This window comes from Lygodium microphyllum, chromosome 14 (genome assembly GCF_053477565.2).
Source record: "Lygodium microphyllum isolate KBCC chromosome 14, Lygodium_microphyllum_v1.1.10, whole genome shotgun sequence".
NCBI lineage: Eukaryota > Viridiplantae > Streptophyta > Polypodiopsida > Schizaeales > Lygodiaceae > Lygodium > Lygodium microphyllum.
Genome location: NC_141148.1, coordinates 12,162,327 through 12,176,566, shown reverse-complemented (window position 1 = coordinate 12,176,566; position 14,240 = coordinate 12,162,327).

Genomic DNA, 14,240 nt, shown 5'->3' with positions numbered 1-14,240 from the left:
CGTACTTAAATACGTAATTGAATGCTTGAGTTGCCAACAAATAAAAGCCGAACAAGTTAAGCTGCCAGGAAAGCTACAACCACTTGATATTCCTCAAATGAAATGGAAATTCATTAGTATGGATTTTGTAGTTGGATTACCCTCAGTTCAAGGAGGATACAACTCGATCATGGTAATTGTGGACTTGTTGACTAAGGCTACCCACCTTATTTCGATTAAAACCAGCTATAAGGCCTCAAATATTGCCAAGTTACTTGTCAAATAAATCTTTAGACTTCATAGATTGCCAAAGAGAATTATTAGCAATCGTGATTCTCTATTCACTTCGCATTTTTGGAAGAGATTATTTGAAGCTCTCGATACACAGCTTTGTTTTAGTACAGCTTATCATCCTCAAACTGATGGGTAGACAAAGCGTGTAAATAAGGTCATTGAAGACATACTTAGAGAATATTGTTGCAAAGAACCCAAACAGTGGATACAATATCTACCTTTGGTGGAATTTTCTTACAATGCGCCCTATCATCAGATCATTCAAATGACCCCATATGGGCAAGAATGCCTAACTCCGCTAAACTTCTCCGACCCTACCTTGAAGGTTGAAGCTTCTAAGAAGATACTTGAAGAGATGGACAAACAAGTCAAAACCATCAAGCAAGATATAGAAGCTACTAAGGATCGGTAGAAAGCCTATGTTGACCTAGGGAGAAAAGAGTGAATCTTCCAAGAAGGGGACAAGGTTTTTATCCGTGTACGCCCAAAGAGGAGTTCTTTATCCTTGGGAAAATTCAAGAAGCTAAGCCTAAGATACTGTGGACCTTACAAAGTCATAAAGGCTCTTGGACCTAATGCTTATAAGCTGCAACTTCCTGAAACCCTAAAAGTTCATGATGTATTCCATTTCAGTCTCTTAAAGCCCTATGTACCTAATCATGATCATATTCTTGATGATCAACAAGTTGTAATGCCAAGCCAGGGTATACTTCTAATAGAATCTTGGATGTAAAAGAAAGAATCCTTAGGAATAGGACCCTAAGAGATCACCTAATACAATGGAAGGATTATCATGAAGAGGATGCCACTTGGGTCGATGAGGTAACCCTTATGAAAGAATACCCCCAGTCTCTCTCGAGATGAGGACATCTTGATTTCTCTAAGGAGGGAAGAATGTAATGCCCCCATTACTTAGTTTATTTTAATGTGCGTATAAATTCCAAAGAAAATTGATTTATGAAACTCACTCTCATGATGAAGGTAATTATTATTATTAATGAAGGTATTATATGCCAGTTCATGGAAGAAAGACTTGGGAGACCCTCCCAAGACTAGCTTATTAAAACTATGTTTGTAGTATAGAACAACAAAAAGAACTAGCCTAGTGGATAGTCACTTGGTAGTTAAGTGCAATTGGGTGATGATACTGTCGAGATGGGTGGCCTCCTGGGAAGATTTTCCTACAAGCTAGTGGGAGCTTCTTGCTCCCAGCCAATGGTGCAAATGAAGCCTTTGTAGCCCATTGCGCCTTGGTCATTGCCTTGGTTGCCGCCTTAGTTGTAAGCCTTGGAGTGACAGCCGCCCAATGACACGCCACACGGTGCTTGCCCATGGATTCATAAATTTTTATCTTCACGCTACAAAAATGGAGCTCCCTCCTTGATGTCATGAATGATGTCATCAGGAGCGCTAAAAGAAAGCGTTCTCTCTTTGCCATCGATGATTTCATCAAAAAACGCTAAAAAGCAAGCGCCCTCTCTTTTACCCCTTGCAAAACTATAAATTGAGGGCTTGGGGATGACCAAGAGGAGGGACAAGAGCAATCTTGACGAGGGCGAGACGTTGATTGAGAAGGAGGAGACTCTATTCTACGAAATGAAGAGACATCATTCCATTCAACCTAAGGAAGGGGATATGCTAAAGGTCTCTCATCCTCTTCTACTCTAATTCGAGAGGAGAAGACACTAAAGAACTTTATCCTATTCTATCAATTCGGTTAGAAGTTATATCTCTACTCTCATCCCTATTCCATCTACTAGTAGAGAGAGAGAAATATTGCTCCCCATGAGGCAAGGAAAACCATCTGCGAGGCCTACATCATTGAATCTCGCAATAACCATCATCATCATCGAGAGTCTTACACCCTTGCCAATTGGTATTACTACTGTGTGCTTCTTCTTCTACGAATCATATTTCCGTCATGGCCTCGAAGAAAAAGAATTCAGAAGCGGAAATTGCGAATTACCCTACTAACGTGGAAGCAACAGTTGGAGTTGCGAGCACAGGAGTCACTAACGGAGTCATGGGCGTGGATAACAACCCTTTACCAATTTTGATACCATAGGTTTTTCTAAAAGTTTCTATCTGAATTCAATAGAAATAAGATAAGTCTCTTAAGAAATACTATGATATTAGAGTATTCACTTGGTAAATTATTAGAGCATCTTTTGGCTAGAAACTGTTAGAAAAACTGCGAAATTCTAGAACTCAAGAGAAATCACGAGGAATTTTTCAAGATGGATTTATTAAGAACGAACCTTGAAGAAATTAGTCAAGGATATAGTGTAATTTAGAGCCTTTGATAGAAGATTTTAAGACCGGAAATATCTCTAAGTTAAAGAAAGTGACTTAAGACCAAGAAACTTGGCTACAATAATAAACTTTAAACTGTGAAGTTAGAGACCCCAAAATCTAGATACCCTTAGTTAAATTCCAAGGGGAAGAGTTCATCATGTGAAATTAAAGTGTTGATTGCTACTAGATTAATCATCACTTGAAAGTTGTACGATTGATTGAAGTCATAACTGCTTGAAGACATCAATCTTGTTTGTGATTTTCTAGATTAGATCATGATTGAATTAAGTATTGGAATATATAAAAATAGAGGAGCCCTATACCTTCCCCAAGGATAGGTGCTGAATCTCCATACCAAGAGGGGATGTTTTTACCGTTGTGGTAGCATGGACCGACTCCAATGGCGAGAGGTCTCCTAGCAGGGATCGTATTAAGTAAGAGGTGGTTAAGGTGCTAGGGGGGACTTTGGCTAGTAAATCCTTTAAGCACCTAGAGACTACTTGGTCCCTTGTATGGCCCAAGTTCTACTTGGGACACCGAAAAATGCTAGTTATAGGTGGATTTGATCTTGGTGACGTGCAAATGCGCCAGATGAGGCAACACATGAATTTGTAAATTTTCTTCTATATGGGCAGGAGAACACACATTATGGAACATAATCAATGAATTTTTTAAATTTTGATTGTATGTTTGTGAGTAAACTATGCAAACATGATTCTTTTTAATTAATAAAGTTGTTTTTATATGTTTCACCTAGTGTGGTAGGTAATTAGATAACTAAGAATTTCCATAGAGGAAAGTAGGTGGACGGATTCCTGATGAATCTAGTCCTATGGTAGGGTGGTCTCAATTAGCCCAGAGGTTTTCCCAAAAACAAACACTAGGAAGAAATTCTAGGAAAGGCCGATTCATTGACTTACCTAGGGTTTAGTCTCAGGACTCAAACTATAAATTATCTTAAGGGAAAGGTACGTCGACTGTGCTAGAGTACTGCGAGGGTTTTCATAAATCCTTAGTCTTCTACTGGAAAAAAGCGTTGTACTCCATGAACCAAGGGTAATGGCAATCGCTCCTTTCGGACAAGAAGCCTCTTGAAGGACACCTTCGGATGTGAGCTAGATGTTGATAGGTGACTGTTAAGTCAATTAGGAACCTTCAGGTCGGGTCCTTTGTGGGTAACGATAGGACGCTTCTCCTGAGGAGTAGACCTAGGGTTAACTAGCTGGAAAAAATTTGATCATTCTGGTTAGAGTACGGATGGCGATGGCTAGAAGGCAAACTCTAGGTGACTACTAAAACGTTACTCGTCATGTAATAAAGGCAGGTACGTTACATCACCTTGGGTATTGAACTACACAAATAACCACACACCAAATGGTTTCTTAAGTGTGGGATAACACTTTAGGCTTGCTTGGAGTTTGACTGATTTGCTAGTTGCACTTGCATGTGCACTTCACTACATAGTATAGACACTAACCCTTAGAGAGAGCACAAGTTGACTTGCAGGTTTTTATGATGATCCATAAAGTCAAAGAGCAAAATGTTAGAATTTATTTTTAAAAAATGATTATTTATTTGAGATTCGTTAAATTATTTTGAGCATTTGTATTACTTAACATACACATCATATTTATTTTTGTATTATTATGCCAAAGTTGTGTAAGAAAGCAATCAACCATGGAATGAAATCTAACTAAAATTGAAATTTAACTAAGCTACAACAAAGAATTAACAAATCTATTGCACCAAGACATCCTCATCGTGTATTAATGGTTGGGGATTCAAGAATACATGACGGCCATGGCTGAGTGCTTCATAGGCTAAGAAGAAGCTAATTCCAAGAAAATGGTAAAGCCAAGATTATTGAATGATCAAAAGATGTCTTGCCTTTGGCCTCTAGTCCCTTTTATTCTAACCCTCTTTCCAAACTTAAGGGCTGTTCACACATGTACACATAGGCTAGGGCTGAATTTACAAAGGCTGGAATTAATCCAAGGTGCAAATATTAATGTTGTATTTTTCCTTCATGACAAACCATCCCGTCCTGAAGATGGTTTTGTCCTCAAAACCAAGAAGTAATGGACTAAATCCAAGTCAAGGATGATAGTAATCATGCCCATTCATCTTCCAAGTGATAAGAAAGCACTGTCCATGAAAAGAAGACCTTTTTGCATGCCAAACTGTGAGAAAACTGGCTGCTGTCCAAACAGGGCTGATTCACTAAAACTGCCATAACTTCTGATATATTGGTCCAAATGAGGTGTATGAGGTGTAGAAACGAAGTATACACTCCTAAGCATCACCCCATAACATCAAAATCAAATTCTAATGAAGTCAGGACAGTTTTATTGTCTGCAAAAATTTCATACAGCAAGCTGTCTCTGCACAGTCACTGCATACTGCATCATATATCATCCTGTAATAACCAAGGAAAGTTACTGACATAAGTGGATGGTTGCCAAGAAGACTCTTCAATGGGAAAATTCTTCCACTTAATGAGATACTCAATGAGAGTACGATTTCTGAGAACTTTCTCTCTCTTTCCAATAATGCTTTCAGGTTCATATATGATTAGTCCTGCCTCATCCAATGGTGGTAACTCTTCCAATACTTGTACATCGGGCCCAACATACTTCTTCAACTGTGAAACATGGAATACATCATGTATTCTAGTAGAAGATGGTAGTTGAAGTTTGTAAGCAAGCTCTCCAATTTTGTCCAAGATCAAGTATGGCCCATAAAACCTATGAGCAATCTTATTGTTCCCACCCTTTAATGAAGCATAATGTGTCTTGGGCACTTTGAGAAATACCCAATCTCCAACCTTGAAATCTAAATGTCTTATTTTCTCATCTGCATAGACCTTCATTACCTCTTGTGCTTTCCTTATGCCGTCCTTGCATTGCCTCATGAGCAACTCCATTCTTTCCAACTCTTCCTTTACTTGTGGGTTGATATCTTCATGGAATAAAACTGATGGAAGTTGGACTTTATACCCATAAAGAGCTTCAAACGGAGACATCCCAATGCTCATGTGGTGCGTGTTATTATAGCAAAATTCAGCAAGGTGGATCCAATGATCCCATGAAGCTTGTGTGTCATGACAATAATGCCTAAGGTACACTTCCACCCAATGATTGACTCTCTCCGTTTGCCCATCAGTCTGAGGGTGATAGGCCGTGCTAGGAGTGAGGAAAGTACCCATAGATGAGAATAGACTTTTCCAGAAGTTGCCCATAAACTTCGAATCACGATCTAATACTATTCTCATAGGCATACCATGTAGTTTGAACACACCTTCCATAAATTGCTCGGCGACTTGCCTTGCTGAAAATTGGGCTTTAGTTGGGATAAAGTGGGCTGATTTGGTCAATCTATCAACTACCACATAGATACTGTTCCATCCATGACTGGTAGTAGGCAATCCTGTTATGAAATCCATGGAAATACCTGTCCATTTTCCCGTAGGTATGGGTAAAGGCTGAAGTAAGCCGGCTGGTAATAGAGTGGAATCCTTATTTTGCTGACACTCCAAGAACTGAGATACATACTCTTTAACATCTTTCCATAGACCTTTCCAATAGAAGCTTTGATGAACTCTATCAAACGTCTTGAAAAGGCCCAAGTGACCAGCCATTGGCGATGAATACATCTCTTGAAGCACCTTTAGCTTGAATTTACTGTTGGGAATCAAGTACACTTTACCCTTAAACCATAAGAGGCCATTATGCACTTTAAAATTAGGAAATTCAGCATCACACCCTTGCTGTAATTTCTGTAAAATATGGACAGCATGCTCATCAAGCACATATTCCTCTTGAATGTCTTCAATCCAATCCTTATAGATGGTAGACACAGTAGATAGACTGCATGCCCACATTCTTGATAACGCATCAGCCACCACATTATCCTTGCCATCCATGTATGATATTTCAAAATCATATGATTGCAAAGTGGCCAACCATCTCTTTTTCTTGGGAGAAAGATTGGGCTGCGAGAGAAAATATCTCAAGACCCTATGATCGCTTTTGACTTTGAAGTGTGTCCCATAGAGGTAGTGGTGCCATTTCTTGATTGCATGTAAGATAGCAAGCATCTCCTGCTCATAAACATGCATCTCTCTCTCTTTGTCATCAAATTTTCTGCTCTCAAATGCAATGACACCATGCTCCTGTACCAAAACTGCCCCCAAACCTCTACCACTAGAATCTGCATAAATGGTAAAAGTCTTAGAGAAGTCAGGGCAAACTAGTATGGGTGCTGAAACAAGCAATTGCTTCAGTTCATTAAAGCTCTTGTCAGCGATCTCATCCCAGAAGAAGGCCTCCTTTTTCAGCTGATCGGTAAGAGGAGCTGCAACATGAGCATAGTTCTTCATAAACCTTCGGTAAAAGGATGACAAACCAAGGAAACCTCTTAATGAAGTGGCATTGGTTGGCATAGGCCATTCTTTGACGCACTGAACCTTCTTAGGATCCACTTTGATTCCATCTTCTCCCACTATATGACCCAAGTACTCAACTTCCTTTGTCATAAAAGAGCATTTAGTGGCCTTGGCAAACAGTTTGTGTATCCTCAATATGTCAAAGACTTCTTTTACATGCTGCAAATGGTCTTCTTTATTCTTGCTATAGATCAAAATGTCATCAAAGAATACCAAAACTGTTTTAAAGAGCAATGGTTGAAGTATCTTTTTCATGAGAGACTGGAATGTGGCTGGAGCATTTGATAACCCAAAAGGCATAACCATAAACTGGTAAAGACCCCTCTCCGTCCTGAAGGCTGTTTTAAATTCATCCCCTTCCTTCATGCGTATTTGATGATATCCCGATCTCAAGTCAATTTTGGAGAACACCTTGGCATCCTTCAATTCATCTAAGAGATCATCTATTCTAGGTATTGGATACCTATTCTTGATAGTGACCTTGTTGAGATCGCGGTAATCAGTGCACATTCGAAAGGAGCCATCTTTCTTCTTCACAAGAAGGACTGGAGAAGCAAAAGGTGATTGGCTTGCCTTAATGAGACCCATTTCCAAAAGCTCTTTGACTTGGCGTTCTACCTCTTCTCTTTCCACTTTGGAGAGGCGATATGGTGGTTTGTTGATGGGCTTTGTATTGGGCAGTAAGTCAATGGGATGATCCACTTCTCTTTTGGGAGGAAGAGAGGTAGGTGGCTGAAAAATATCATCATATTCTTTCAGCAATTTACAAAGACATGGGTCCATATTGTTGGTAGGAGAAGAGGGCTGATCCTCTTCAATCTTGGAAAGAAGAATGGTGAACATACATGCCTTTGCATTTATCTCTTTCTTAACCTTCTTGGGGCCGATCATCTCCATTCCTTTCTTTTCAACTCCATGTAGTGTTACTTGTTGTCCACACCATTTAAACCCCATTTCCATGTTGTTGAGATCCATGGTAAATCTGCCCAAAGATTTCAGCCAATTGTAGCCAAGTATTATATCAATGGGACCCATTTCTAATGCAATTAGGCTCACCGACGTAGTGCACAATGGGGAAAGGGTGATAGGTACATTTGGACAACATTGATTGCTCTTCTCAAAATTTCCATTTGCCACTTGGATTTTGAGTGATGTAGGCATTTCATGCGTATTCAATTTCAGCCCATTGAGTGACTTAGCATTAATGAAGCTATGTGTACTTCCCGTATCAATGAGTATATGAGCGGTCCTTCCCTTGATTTGACCTTTAAGGCGTAGGGTATTATCCCCTCTTGAACCACTCCATGCATCACTTGATATGGCACATAGCGATGGATGTAAATCAGTCCATGAATCATCCAAATAATGACCGCCCGGGTCAAAAGGAAACCCATCCATCGGATCATAGAACTCATCATGGACATTCTCTTCATTTTCATGTGCCTCTTCTTGAGTTGATGTGACATCAAGCTGAGCCAAGCTTCCTTCAATAGATTCAACATTGGAATCATCCTCGATGATCATGCTAATCTTCATATTTTTGGCCTTGCATTTGGACTTATGATCGGGTGACCATTTCTCTCCACATTTGAAGCATAGTCCTTTAGCATACATATCTTTGAGCTTGTCATTCGATACATGTTTGCCTTGAGTAGGGGCTGAAGTTTTGGCACTTATATCAGTTCTCTTTCCATCAAATCTATTTTCAGCATTAGGTCTGAAATTACTGCTTTGTTTTGACCCAAAAACAGTAGGAAAAGTGGGTATCTTGCTGTAGGTATTGCTGAAAGTATTTGATGGCTTCCCAATATGCTGAAAATCAGTTTTAGCATGCCCATAATGGCCTAATGTCCTTGGGAACTGCGTAGGCTGAAAAGAATGCCCTGTTTTTGGCTGAAAACCCTTGTATTTCTGCCCATAACGTTCAGCCAATTGAATAGCAGCTCGTAGGGATGTAGGATTCATGGCTCCAACTTCGGAAGAAAGAGTAGGTTCCAAACCAAATATGTATTTATTCAACTTGGCACTATCAAAGACCCCATGAACATACATCGAAAGGTTCAAAAACTGATTTGAGTACTCTCTAACCGAGAGACCACGTTGCTCAAGTGCATACCACTTCTTCTCTAACCGCTCTTTTTCAATAGGGGAAACAAAGACTTCAATCATAGCATTTTTCAATGCATCCCAAGACAAGAAGTCATGTCCCATCCTCGCCATATATCTCCACCAGCATAGCCTTCTAGATGAAGGGCTGCAAATTTTACTTTGGCATTCTCGGGCCTTGGGTAAAGGGAAAAATACATCTCTAACTTGTCAAACCACTCCTCCAACTCCGTGGGTGAAGGGTTCTCTCCCTTGAAGTTTGAGATAATTATTTTCTCCTTGTACTCTCTCTCGTATTGAGGAGGTTGTCCGTTATGGTGCTGCTGCCCACTATGGTGTTGTGGCCCAAAAGAACTGCCAAAAGGTCCTTGCCTAGGATATTCATTATTTCCATGCCCTTGTGCATAAGGAGTTTGCTGTCCATAATGCATACCATGACTTTGTGGCTGGAAACAATGTCCTTGAGGCTGAAAGTATGTGTTGCTCACACTGGGAGGTTGTCCATGGTTCCCTTGAGGTTTTCCATGCATAGGTGAGTTGAAAGGTGGTTGCTACCCATTATTTTGTTGATTCCAACCATGATTTGACATGGGACTTGGCCTATTGGGCTGCACTTGAGTAGAGAAATTATGTTGTGGCTATGCAAAAGCATTTGGGGCTGAATTCACATGTCCATGTGGCTGCCCATAAGAGTTTGGGGCTGAATTAACTTGCCCTTGCTCATAGCCACCAACATTTGCTTGAGGGTAAAATTGCTTGTAGAAAGAGTTGCACCCATGGATGTCTTCATCATGCTTTGAGTTTGTTTGCACTCTCTCTTGAGGATCCTACCCAGGTGGCTGAAAGTGACCCTTTTGTTGATGGAATTGTGGCTGAAGTGAAGTGGGCTGAACAAAATCCTTAGCTTTAGATGACTCTCCAACTTCAAATTGACCTACCACCTTAGGAGTAGGTGGTTTAGGAGGTTCTTCAGCCCTATGAGGATATGGGACATTAAGACCAGCTGTAGGCAACATTTTCTCACCAAGAAGTGCTACAAGCTTGTCAATACCCAACCTCATACCCTCGAAACCTGATTTCATATCCTTTATGTCATTTGACAATTGTTGAAAACTGTTTGAATTCATTGAGATATGAGACATCTCTATGGGTTGATTGGTAGGGGAGTGGGTGGAACTTGCATCGACCTCTTCATTCTCATAATGCATTCGGTAAATGGCATCCTGAGAAGTGTCATGTTCACCCTTTCGTGTTGATGTTCACCCCTTTCCTGTTGATATTCCTTCAATTCTTCATTGATAGTATCCAAAACAGGGTCTCTCTTCTTATTCCTAGCCATGGGTTGATTTCTGTCCTGAATTTCCTGCAGTAGAAAAACTTGATTATCTTCACTTCTAGAGATCCAAATTACGAGGTCTTTGTCTCTGTTCGAAGCATGAAGAGTCCTCTATCCAACAAGCTATCAAGTGCAGAAAATGGATGAGTACAGAAATTTTTGTAAAGGATTTTATGTTGCTGTCTGAAAATTCTTGCAAGCAGTGAATACCCTGTTCTAGTCAATTAATGACTTGTACCATCAATACCAAGCATGTACCAACTTCATAACCCTGTAGGAGAGTCTCATACATCTGCTATACTGAAAATGACCTCTGTAACCAGTAAAATGGTTGTCTAACTCAATGTAGACTGCAATCTTTAATGAGGGTATGCATACATACTCTGTCCCAAACTTTAATGCTGAACCATAGTGTCTTTACCATAGGATGCATACATTTTACTATAGCCATATATATTCATACATTTGCCATATATTCATGAGTACCATACATTTGCCAATATCTCAAGAACTCACTGCCCATAAACTCATGCTGTAGGCTGATTTCAAGTGCCTTTGAGATTTGTACCTGCACCTAAACTTGAAAATGCGTGGGATCCGAGACCCGAGGGGTTTGCAAAGTTCCCTCTCGAGCCGGGTTGCGCTCCCCCTTCAGGGTCCTCGTCGGTAGGGGAGGGTCACCTCTCTTTTGTCCTACCGACTCGCCCGGCATCCACTTTTCCTCGTGGGAATGTACATGGCAAGTGAATTCTAGCTCTAAAAATCAGTATGATATGCATGGAATAGGAAGGAAATACAATTGCCTTTCATTTGCCCTTTCATGGTATGCAAGATTGGAATTGAAAAGGCTGAAATGTAAATGAGAAATGGAGAGGTATTTACCTCAACAGTGACTCACTGCTTACAAAGCTTTTCTCACTTACCAATTGGGTAATGATTTTCTTATGATCAAGAGGCAAAATAGGCAATCAATTTCATGTCAGGGTTAGGCAATAAAGATTGAGTAATGAATATCAAGAAATTACTGATTTCAGTAAATGAAAGTAGATGGGTAATGCTCATTCATTATGGAAGAGTTTGAGACATTTAGAGATGGCCATTTCAGTAAATTGAAGAGGTTTAGTAAAGACAATGACATAACCTATAGACTTCATGCAATGCATTAGGCTATGAATGAAAGCATCATTAATCCTCTTATTTCTCTTCAACAATTGGAAATGAGATCAGCAATTGGATATAAAGAGAAATTAAGAGTGATTAGAGTACCTCATTTGATTGATTGGAGAAGAGTATTGTTGATGGAATGACCTTCAATCCATAATGCTTGACATAGGTGAGTTGAGCTTGATAATCCTTCTAAAATCAGTCCAAGAGATCTTCAATCTTCAAGAATAATCCCTTCCTTGATAAGCTTTAGCTTCATTAATCCCATGAAAGCTCCATGACTCCATGAATGCTCCAAATGAGGGTTGATAAAGACCGATTACCTTCTCTACTTGAAGTAGGTTGCAATAGGTAATAGAGAGGGCTTCAATGTGTCCAAGAGATCCCAAAATTTGAGAGGGAATGCCAAAATTTAATGGCATAAAAGCTTCATGCTGTCCATTGAATACCTAGACCTCCATTGGCTTCAATCTCCTTCAATGTCGGTCCAATGTTGATGGATTCTTGAGGGATAATGGTTGAGGAAGCTTCAGAGATGCTTTGCCCACAAAAGTCCCATGATTTGCTTCAAAAATTTTAGAAATCTTTGATGCTGTCCCAAACTGTTATGCATAGGGTTTGCAATCTCCATATCCATGCTCCATCAAAGCTTCAAGCTTCAAGATCAATCAATGTTGGTACTAGGATGTATGTAGAAGCCTCAGGGAGTATAATAGAGCAAAAACCCTTTGATCTTGATGAAGAAATTTGAGAAATTTTAGTGCTGTCCAAAACTGTCATAAAGCTCCATACCTAGGGTTTGAGAAAGCTCCCATCTTCAAAAAGAGTGAAAGATCAAGTATAAGATGATGGATACTCCATAGTTGCACTCCATTTGATCATCCTATGAAGAGTATAATCACCAAATGCATCACGTTTTGTTGATCAAGAGGGGGGGGGGCTGTAAAAACAGCGCAAACTGCTGCAATATGTCCTGTTATAGCACGTGATGAAAACGAGATGGATATGAAGCATATAGGTATTCAATAGGTAGCTCAAGACTCATACTAAATTCTTGCATAATCCATTTGAGCACTAGAGGTCATGGGAAGAAGATCTGAGAAGAAATGTCCATGGCAGTTTGTAGGGAAGCTTGAAGGAAAGAGGAAAGAGAAGAAGAAACCCTTCCTTCTCAAAAGTAACCACAGTTAAAGTGTCCTCCAGCCATGTCTAACCCTCTTTTAGTCCACAAGCCTTCAAAATGGGGTAAAATTTGATGACGACCTGTCAAATTAGCTATGAACCTCCATCTTGCCTCCATATCTCTGTGAAGAAGCACTAAAATAACCACAGTTTGAAGTAGTACAACCAGTCTAGTCACTGTCAAGGAGAAACCAAACCATGTAACTGTGTCTTCAAGTCCAGTTACACAGAAATGATACCTGTAACCAGATCTTCCATGAAAATGACCTCCCCAACAAGATCATAATCATGAAAATGATGGAATTAAAGCCTGCCTTGGATCAAAGCAAGGCTCTGATACCAATGTAAGAAAGCAATCAACCATGGAATGAAATCTAACTGAAATTGAAAATTAACTAAGCTACAACAAAGAATTAACAAATCTATTGCACCAAGACATCCTCATCATGTATTAATGGTTGGGGATTCAAGAATACATGACGGCCATGGCTAAGTGCTTCATAGGCTAAGAAGAAGCTAATTCCAAGAAAATGGTAAAGCCAAGATTATTGAATGATCAAAAGATGTCTTGCCTTTGGCCTCTAGTCCCTTTTATTCTAACCCTCTTTCCAAACTTAAGGGTTGTTCACACATGTACACATAGGCTAGGGCTGAATTTACAAAGGCTGGAATTAATCCAAGGTGCAAATATTAATGTTGTATTTTTCCTTCATGACAAGTTGAGCTCGTACGCATGCATATTTTAAATATTCCTAATGTTGTATTTTCCCACTCACAATAGGTGTGAGTTGCAAGCATGGAAATATAATTGTAATAGTCTAGGCTAGGTCCAATTAATCTAAGGTAAAATCATACATCAAGGAAGAATCGTCCAAGATCCCACAAAGTGGCAACATCCAAAAGTGGTGGAAATCCAAAGACACAAAGTGGGTGTGATATCCCGACTTTAATTTCAAATCTTCTTGACTTCTCACAAAATGGACTTGAAGAACTCTAGATCATCAAATAGACAAGGTCTCGATAAAAATGGTCCAAGGTTTGTAACTCGACATTTTCCCAGATTGATAAGGACTATACCTATCCATCATGGAAGTTACCATGTGAACGTGAGTCATGGGCTATAAGTCGAATTTGACCAAACCCATTTAAAACTTGGCAAGTAAGATAAATCACAAAACTTTAAGCTTTAAATCTTAAAAGCTTATGAAAATAAAGAAGAAGGAGAAGAAAACGTTGACAAATAGGCCCCCTCTTTTTTATCTAAAAAAAATGATGCCTTAACCCCCCAATTTTGGAATTCTTATTTTTGGATGAAAAAGCCAGAATTCTCCTTCTGTAATTCAGCAATTAACTCCAACAATCTCCCCTCCCCCTCTTCTCAGTTTGACAAGAGGCTTGGATTGAAGTAAGATCATTCGAGAGCCAGGTGAATTAGTCATG